We start from the raw sequence: 10,264 nt of genomic DNA, 5'->3' as shown, positions 1-10,264 counted from the left end.
TCTTGGGTTGTAGCACCTAATATGGAACCTAACATTGTGTAACTATAGCATGGGTTATTTTTCCCTATATGCATCACCTTGCACTTATCCACATTAAATTTCATCTGCCATTTGGATGCCCAATTTTCCAGTCTCACAAGGTCTTCCTGCAATTTATCACAATCTGCTTGTGATTTAACTACTCTGAACAATTTTGTATCATCTGCAAATTTGATTATCTTACTCGTCGTATTTCTTTCCAGATCATTTATAAATATATTGAAAAGTAAGGGTCCCAATACAGATCCCTGAGGCACTCCACTGCCCACACCCTTCCACTGAGAAAATTGTCCATTTAATCCTACTCTCTGTTTCCTGTCTTTTAGCAAGTTTGCAATCCACGAAAGGATATTGCCACCTATCCCATGACTTTTTACTTTTCCTAGAAGCCTCTCATGAGGAACTTTGTCAAACGCCTTCTGAAAATCCAAGTATACTACATCTTCCGGTTCACTTTTATCCACATTTTATTAACTCCTTCAAAAAAGTGAAGCAGATTTGTGAGGCAAGACTTGTGAGGCAAGACTTACCTTGGGTAAAGCCATGCTGACTTTGTTCCATTAAACCATGTCTTTCTATATGTTTAGAACATCTTCAAGGATACACTATAGTAGAGCACTCCTAACTCCAGTATAGCAGTCCTTGTGCTGCTTTGGAGAAGCAAGATCACTTGGCAGGACACTATCACTTTGGTGTGTCAAGAAGTGATCCTGTAGGTAAGACCTGCCCTCCAGGTGATACTTTATCCTTGTGCGCCAGAGATGTATCTCCAAGAGTCCGTGACGAGGAGATAAGTGTTAGGATGGCCATTGTAGTGGGTGATTCAATCATTAGGAAAGTAGGTACCTGGTGCTAAGGTAGGGGACCTCACGAACCATCTAGACAAGATTTTAGAGAGTGCTGGAGAGGAGTTGGCTGTCATGGTACATGTGGGTACCTGTTAGGAACTAGGAAACATTTTGGGAAGGGGGAGTCTTTTCTGAAAGGATAGGCTCCATCTTTTTCATAGTGGAACCAGGCTGCTGTCATTAACCTCTAAAAAGGAGATAGTGCAGCTTTCAAACTAGATGATGGGGGAAAGTCAATAGTTGTTCAGAAGTGCATAGTACGGAATGATGTATCTTTTAAGTATACTAGTAAAACAAGGAAGTTAGGGCATCCTGATAGAGAGGTTGCAATAAATGCTAGAGTCCCAGGTGCCTTTAAGCAAAGAGCAAACAGAGCAGAAAGATTCCATATTTCCCTTATCAACTGATAAGCAGGTTGTTAATACAAACAAAAAACAAACTTTGAAATGTCTGCATACAAATGCTAGAAGTCTAAAATAATAAGATGAAAGAATTAAAATGTATAGCACTAAATGAAGAGGTAGATATAATTGGCATCTCAGAGATCTGGTGTCATGGTTTCTCTGATTGGGGTACAAGGCAAGAAGCAAGAAGGCCCAGAGGCCTCAAGGCAAGGCCTAGGGTAGCCACAGAGCAAGGCTCAAGGAACAAGAAGGTCCTGAGACCTCAAGGCAAGGCCTGAGTAGGCCACAAAGCAAGAAACAGGAAGCAAGAAGGCCTAGTGGCCACAAGGCATAAAGCAAGTAAACAGCAGCCAGGATAGAGAGCCAAGAGTAATTCCATGAAGTGGCAAAAGTGAATGGGTAAGGCTGGATTACATAGGACTGGAGCTTGGGTGTGCTGCAAGCACTGAGGAGGAGCTAAGCAAGGCTGGAAGTTAAGCTCACTGAAGTCCCCTGGTGGAGAGGAGGCTATACCACAGGCTGAATCAGAAGGCCAGTGAAGAGATGGCTTGGATAGCTCTGAATGGAGCTCACTGGAGGCCTCTACTGATGAGGAGGTGTCACAGCCAGCAGACTCAGGGCAGAGTGAGGCTGTGAAACAGGTAAAACTGAGACAGTAACCCCCCCCCTTTTAGGGCCCCCTCCTCCTGAGTCCCATTTACCATAGGGATCTCAACTTCTCAAGGGCAGGACCACTGGCCCAGGGTGTCTGGATAGTTGGACCACTGGCACAGGATGTCTGAATTGCTGGACTGCACAGGGTGACTGGAAAGTTGGACCGCTGGCACAGGGCATCTGGATGGCTGGGCTTTCAGTTCAGGGTATCTGGGTAGCTTGGCCCCCAGTTCAGGGCAAGTTGCAAGTGAAACCACTGGCTCAGGATCCCTTGAATGCTGGACCACTGGGGAAGGGTTTCCTTGAAGCTGGGTATCAAGAACAGCATTTCATCTAAGGTTCTTGTTGGCTGAAGCAACGCCTCCCTCTGGTTGCAAGGCATCATTGACAGTGTCACCTTCTGGGTGTGGGATTTGGACAGGGCCTCTGGGTGCTGGGAGTGATGAACAGAGTCTCCCTCTGGATGCTGGGAGTGGTAGACAACTCTCTCTGAGTGCTGGAAGTCATGGATAGCGCCTCCCTCTGGGTGCAGAGAGCTGTGGACAGTGCCTCCCTCTGGGCACTGGGAGTTATGGACAGTGCCTCCCTCTGGACACTAGAAGTCATGGACAGCACCTCCCTCTGGACACTGGGAGACTTGGATTGCACCTCCCTCTCTCCATCTGGGCACTAGGGGTTGTGGATCGGACCTCCCTCTGGGTGCTGGAAGTGATGAACAGCACCTCCCTCTAGTGCTAGGTATCAGGAATAGCGCCTCCCTCATGCCGGTGTTGGGCTAAAGGAATGGAGTCCCTCAAAGGCATGTGACTGGAGAGGCAAATTCCATTGGGAATGGCTGCAGGCTATCCCTGAAGCAGCTTGTCTGAGCTGGGCTGCATCTCCAAGCATGGATCAGCTGGATTGGAGTTTCTCAGAAAAGGCTCTGCTGGGCTGTTTCTCTCCTGGGGTATAGTAGATGGGGTAAAGTAGATGGCGGTGAATTCCTCCGGAGCTTCCCAGGTGACAGGCCTGCAGTTAGGGTAGACATCGGAAGCTGGAGAGAATTCGGTGCTGCAGGAGTGTAGCCGATCTTTACCATTTGTTTATTTAGGAGAGGTGCAGAAGCAACAAGGCTGAGAAAGCAACAAGAGCAAAGATGGCACAACTATAGCAATAGTAGCTTATGATGTATCTAATGTTTGGGTACTTGCCAGGTAATTGTGACTTTGGATTGGCCACTGTTGGAAACAGGATACTGGGCTGGATGGACCCTTGGTCTGTACCAGTATGACAAATCTTATGTTCTTGTCTTATGTTCTAAGCTGAGACAAAGTATAGTTACTATGGCAGGGCTTTTTAAGTCATGGCAGTGCTGACTCATGAGCCTTCGAGGCAAGCCTGTGCAACTCAGACTGCAGCCCACTGAGGGCCACACTGCAGCCAGAGTCCTCACATGGGGCACTCCACTATTCAATTTTCTCTACCGAACAAGTTGACCATTTAGTCCTATTCTCAGTTTTCTATCTTTTAAACAATTCTCACCACATTAGAACATTGCCTCCTATTCCATTACTTTTTAATTTCTTTAAGAGTCTCTCATGAGGTAGTTTGTCAAATGCTTTCTGAAAATCCAGATACACTATAACAGCTGGCTCACCTTTATTCACATGTTTTTTCATGCCTTAAAAACATGTAGCAAATATTTTATACTGTAACCCACCTTAATTTTTTTTCTCTGACAATAAATTTTTATAAATTCATGTTCAGTTCAATGCTTGTGACCCAGACTGGCCACTGTCAGAGAGAAAATGCTGGACTCAATGTACCTTGGTCTGACCCAACATGGCATTTCTTATGTTCTTGGGAAGCAGCTGTGTTGCTGCAATGCTCTGCATTCCATACTTTGGACTTCGGATGTCACTGTGCTTGCTGCCATGCTCTGCACGCCATACTTTGGAATTCTGATGTCACTGTGCTTGCTGCCATGTTCTGTACTCCATAGTTTGGAATTCTGATCTCACTGTGCTTGCTGCGATGCTCTGAACTCCATACTTTGGACTTCGGATGTCACTGTGCTTGCTGCCTTGCTCCGTACTCCATACTTTGGAATTCTGATGTCACTGTGCTTGCTGCCATGCTCTGCACTCCATACTTTGGAATTCTGATGTCACTGTGCTTGCTGCCATGCTCTGCACCCCATACTTTGGAATTCTGATGTCACTGTGCTTGCTGCCATGCTCTGCAGTCCATACTTTGGAATTCTGATGTCACTGTGCTTGCTGCCATGCTCTGCACCCCATACTTTGGAATTCTGATGTCACTGTGCTTGCTGCCATACTCCGTTCTCCATACTTTGGAATTCTGATATCACTGTGCTTGCTGCCATGCTCTGCACTCCATACTTTGGAATTCTGATGTCACTGTGCTTGCTGCCATGCTCCGTTCTCCATACTTTGGAATTCTGATATCACTGTGCTTGCTGCCATGCTCTGCACGCCATACTTTGGAATTCTGATCTCACTGTGCTTGCTTGTCATGCTCTGCGCTCCATACTTTGGAATTCTGATGTCACTGTTCTTGCTGCCTTGCTCTGCACATCATACTTTGGAATTCTGATGTCACTGTGCTTGCTGCCATTCTCTGCGCTCCATACTTTGGAATTCTGATGTCACTGTGCTTGCTGCCTTGCTCTGCACGTCATACTTTGGAATTCTGATGTCACTGTGCTTGCTGCCATTCCCTGCGCTCCATACTTTGGAATTCTGATCTCAATGTGCTTGCTGCCATGCTCTGCACGCCATACTTTGGAATTCTGATCTCACAGTGCTTGCTGTCATGCTCTGCGCTCCATACTTTGGAATTCTGATGTCACTGTTCTTGCTGCCATTCTCTGCGCTCCATACTTTGGAATTCTGATCTCACTGTGCTTGCTGCCTTGCTCTGCACGTCATACTTTGGAATTCTGATGTCACTGTGTTGCTGCTTTTTCCTCACTCGTTGCCTTGGGGTGTTTATGCCACTGTCTTGCTGTGTTGTGCTGTACCTACAGTATGGGGTTTTAACCCCAGTGTTCCTTCTGCTCTGCACCTCTCTTATAGAAACAGAAATGATGGCAGGAGGACCAAATACTCCATCTTGTCTGCCCAGCAAGCTTATGGTAGTATCTGCTGCACCCTGTAGGTAACCCCCATGACTCTCAGTTTCTAAGACCATAAAAATAATGACCCTCATTAGTTGCTGTTTGAATCCAATCCCCCGTTATGCCTTAACATTGAAACAGAGAACAATGTTTCTAGTTGCATCAAAGTATCAGTCTTATTGGGTAAGGATAGTAATTGCCGCATCAGCAAGTTACCCCATACTTATACATTTTTCCAGACCATAAAAGTCAGAGCCTTTGGTTGCTGTTCGAAGCCAATTCCACTCTCCCCCCCCCCCCCTCGGCTGTTGAAGCAGAGAGCCATGATGCAGTTGCATAAAGATTATGAAGGCTTATTGGTTAAGGGTAATAACTGCAGCACCAGCAAGTTATCCCTATGCATTCTTTTCTTCATTTACATCCTCTAGCTTTAGGGATCCACCATGTTTATCACATGCCTCCTTTGAATTCTTTTACAGTTTTCATCTTCACCACCTCCTGCAGAAGGGCATTCCAGGCATCAACCACCCTTTCTGTGAAGAAATATTTCCTATCATTGGTTCTGAGCTGTCCTCCCTGGAGTTCCATTTTGTGACCCCTAGTTCTACTGATTTCTTTACAACAGAAAAGGTTTGTTGAATGTGCATTACTAAAACCTTTCAGGAATCTGAAGGTCTGTATTATATCTTCCCTTCACCTCCTCTCTTCCAGGGTATACATATTCAGATCCTTAATCCTCTCCTTATAGGTCTTCTCAGGCAGACCCCACTCCATTTTGGTCACTCTTCTCTGGACTGCCTCCATCCTTAATTTGTCCCTCTTGAGATATGGACTCCAGAATTGAACACAGTACTCCAAGTGAGGCCTCACTAAGGACCTGTACAAAGGCATTATCACCTCCTTTTTCTTACTGGTTATTCCTTTATGCTGCCCAGCATTCTTCTGGCTTTAGAAATTACCTTGCCACATTGCTTCACTGCTTTCAGATCACCAGACCCTCTCTTGGTCCGTGCACATCAATTTTTCACCCCCCATCACATACAGCTCTTTTGGATTACCACACCCCAGATGCATGACTGCACTTCTTGGCATTGAATCCCAGCTGCCAAATCTTCAACCACTTTTCCAGATTTCTAAAATCCTTTTTCATTCTTTCTACAGGTGTCACTCAGGGCTCTTCATTGTCCCCAATATTGTTTAACATCTATCTTCTACCCTTGTGCCAGATTTTGTCTTCATTGAATGTTCAATTTAAACTTTACGCTGATGATATTCAGCTGTTTGTCCCTTATAAGTCATCCTGGGCTTATACCTTCTCTCTGATTCAGATATACATCAGTACAATCGAACAGTGGATGGCCCATAATCATTTAAAACTGAACAAAAAGAAAACAGAACTTCTTTGTCTAAGCTTTATATCAAATCCTACCAATGCTCCACCAGCTAGTGTAAACGTAGGTAAAGAAGTGATACAGGTTACCAAGCTAGCACGTAATCTTGGAGTGTGGATCGATACTAACCTAACGTTAAAGCAACACATTTCCAAAGTGGTAAAGACCTCATTTTTTAAATTACATGTTTTAAAACGATTACGTCCTCTCTTATTTTTTCACGATTATCGTTCAGTGCTGCAAACGCTGATTTTATCAGGCTTAGACTATTGTAATGGTCTATATATGGGACTACCCAATTCTACTATTAGGCCTTTACAACTGATTTTGAACTCTGCCGCCAGACTTCTTACTGGCACCCCTTTAAAACAACATATTTCACCAATTTTGCATAAACTACACTGGCTACCTGTTAAACATAGAATCCAATATAAAATTACCATGTTAATTCATTCTTTGTTGAACAATACTGATTCCACTTGGCTATGTTCCACATTGCGTATCTATAAACCTCTGAGAGAGCTCAGATCAACGGGTAAAAACTTATTAGAAATTCCTTCAGTAAAAAATGCAGCACTGAGTGTGACAAGGAACAGAGCTTTCTCGGTTGCTGGTCCCATTTTATGGAACGCTTTGCCAGACCCTCTAAGGTTAATAGGCAGTCGAAAGGAGTTCAAGAGGGCATTAAAAACCCATCTTTTCCAGGAAGCATTTAAGGATTTTGAACCTTCTAGTTAAACAAATTAAGGTTAAATATATTTAAACTATATAGTCCTTGCTTCTTATTTATTTCTGCTCTTTTACTTTTTAACTGTAATGGCCAAATTCCTGTTTTTGTCACCATTATTTTTATTGATTGTCTAATATATTTTATTTTTATTCGTACCTTATTTTAAGTTTTATTTTTATAAATTATTTATCTAATTTTAATTATTTCTGATTTTTTTATATTATTCTGATATTGTAAACCGCTTTGGTCAGTTAGTTTTACTGGTAAAACGGTATATAAACTTGTTTAAATAAATAAATAAAATACACCTTCAGGCATGTCCACTCTATTGCAGATCTTAGTATCATCCACAAATAGACACATTTTACCTTCTATCCCTTCCACAATGTCACTTACAAAGTGACTTGGGATGTTTTACCTGTCTTCAAAGTTCTTTTCAAATTCTCTCATGGTACTTACTATTGGTCTTTCCATGCCGATCCAGTGCTTTCTGCACTTTCTGCATCTCTCATGGTCCCTTGGGGAGTTTATGCCATTGTTGGTATCCCTCTGCTTTTTTGGTGCCTTTGGGATTCTTTTGTCACCCTTCCCTTGCTTTCCTCCAATGGTTTGGAGTTTTAACATGGGTATTCCTTCTGCTTTTCTCCTCTTTTGATGCCTTGCTTTTTGCCTCCACTCCTACTGCTTTGCCTTTTACTCAATGATTTAGGAGTCAGGATTGGTTACGCATGACACCGTTGTCGGTAATCCACCATCCTGATTTGACCAACCATCTTCCAGACAAACTGCACAGACCTTACCCATTTACCTCTAATGGTTTCATGCCCTCTTGGACTCTTTCTTCAAAGTTCTTTTCAAATTCCCTTATGGTACTTACTAGGGATGTGCATTTGTTTTTCCCGAATTAGGCACTTTCAATGAAACTTCTTAATTTGGCATGGTTCAGAAGAACCGAAAAACGAATGATTTTTTTCCGAAATTTCGGAAAAATTAATTTTTCGGGTTACTGCGTGCTAACGGGAGTTAGTGTGCACTAACTCCCATTAGTGCACGCTAACTCTGACATATTAGTGTGCACTATCAGGAGTTATCATGCACTAATGGGAGTTAGCATGCACTAACTCCTGTTAGTGCGCACTAACCCAAAAACTGGGGCTCCCAAAAAAAAAAAAACCTGAACCGCGGGAAAAACAAAATTCTCGCAGGGGGGCCCAAAATGAAGACTGACACAGTAGTAAAATCTGAATCACATCATTGGTACTTTCTGACTTTTGGTCTCATCCAGTATTTTGCCCCCAATGAATTATATTTCCCTTTGTACGCTACATTCCTAAGCAAACTAAGAGAAAGCTTGATCCCTATGAGCCATTGGCCACTACTGGTCTAACACCATCCAAGGTCAGAGCTTCAGTCTAACGTCCTTGGGCACCTGCGTGGCATTGAAGAGGCAGTGTTCCATATAACACATTTCTTCTACCCACTAGGTAGGAGGGGAATTGGCACTAGGAGCTGTCTTGCTACATTGGGGTGCATTTACTTCAACACAAGCACAGCAAATGGGAAACTCAATCTCCAAATCTGACACTGTAGTCTCTTTTCCATGACATAGAAAAACTACATCAGGACAACTACAGATTTCCTCAGAGATTTCCTCTGTCTTTGCCCTGCTTAGGGAAAGCAACTTTACCATCTTCCAGCTTTTAGATAGTCCAATTTGTCTTTTGCCCTTTATATCCAGGTCTGAAGATTGATTTGCATTATATCTGGCTTCAGGTCACTGTTCATGATGCTTTTCCCCTCTCACGGTGCCTTGGAGGTTCAAACAGGGGAGCATAACTATTCATATAATCTTGACTGAAAAACAATACTTCTAGTTATCCTCTTTAACCAAGTCCACAGCTTCTGGAGGGACAAGCATGGAACAGTGAAGGGAGGAAAGAGATGCCCACTTACCCAGCCAGATCAGCTGAATCAACCTTAGTGATCTCAATGGGACGAAGGATTTCAAAGGCAGATCACCCTCACACTGTGTCTTGGAGTCTATGCTACTGCTGTTGGTGCCATTTCCACCTCTCATGGTGCTTTGCGGTATTCATTGGTGCTACTTGCCTAGTCTTGTCCTGGGGGTTTTCATGCCACTGTTGGTGCTGCTTTGCTCCTTTCAGAGGGCCTGATTTTCAAATGCATTTACACACTTAAAACTGAGTTTTACATATGTAAATACACTTTACCCGTGTTAAGTGGGCTTTAAAAAATTGAATTACCCTTGAATCATCAATAGGTTTTACCCAAGTTAAGTGAATTTAATGTGGGTAAATAGTTTTTGAAAACTGCTACGATAGTATGTTACATTTACCTGCATAACACTTTTGAAAATTCACCTGAATGTGTCTTGGGGTGTTGATGCCCCTATTTGAGCTGCTTTGTTCTTTCTTGGTGCCTTGGGAAATTCATGCCAATATTGGGCTATTCATGCTACTTTACCCCACTCTTGGTATCATGGAGTGCGCTTTCCTCTGCTACTAATGTCTGTATGTGAGTTTCACTAAACCTGAGTGGAAAACTCCAGTTTTAGAACCAAAATGGAATGCATTACTTCCCTCTTGGCTTTAATGGAAAACAATGACTGAATGACAAGCAAAAAGTATTAAATCCAACAAAATGAATCACTGAGCCAAACAAACCAAATGAATAAACTGAATTTTTTTTCTATGCACATCCCTAGTGGACTATGTACTGTCTTTTTTTTTTTTTTGCTGTAGAGATTGCAATATTCTTCAGAATGCACACTACTGATTTTATTCATCTGCCTCAATTATTCCAGTAAAGGATTTATATTTCAACAACCCCAGGCTGTATGGCAGTGTGTTATTCCTACAGGATGGTGTCAGATGACCTCCTAACAGCCTAAGGGCTTAATTTCCACCCCCCCCCCCCACACACACACACACACATATCAGGAAAGAGCCCATGGAAGCATGGGAATGTGCCCCTAGAGTTCTAGTAGCTAGTGGAGCAGGGATTACACAGTAAAACATAGGGCTGCAGATTTTAGGTTTTAACTGATAAAACACCTGGAT

The sequence above is a fragment of the Rhinatrema bivittatum genome, chromosome 6 (genome assembly GCF_901001135.1).
Source record: "Rhinatrema bivittatum chromosome 6, aRhiBiv1.1, whole genome shotgun sequence".
Lineage (NCBI taxonomy): Eukaryota > Metazoa > Chordata > Amphibia > Gymnophiona > Rhinatrematidae > Rhinatrema > Rhinatrema bivittatum.
The sequence above is the reverse complement of the archived record's forward strand: the minus strand, read 5'-3'. Positions refer to the sequence as shown.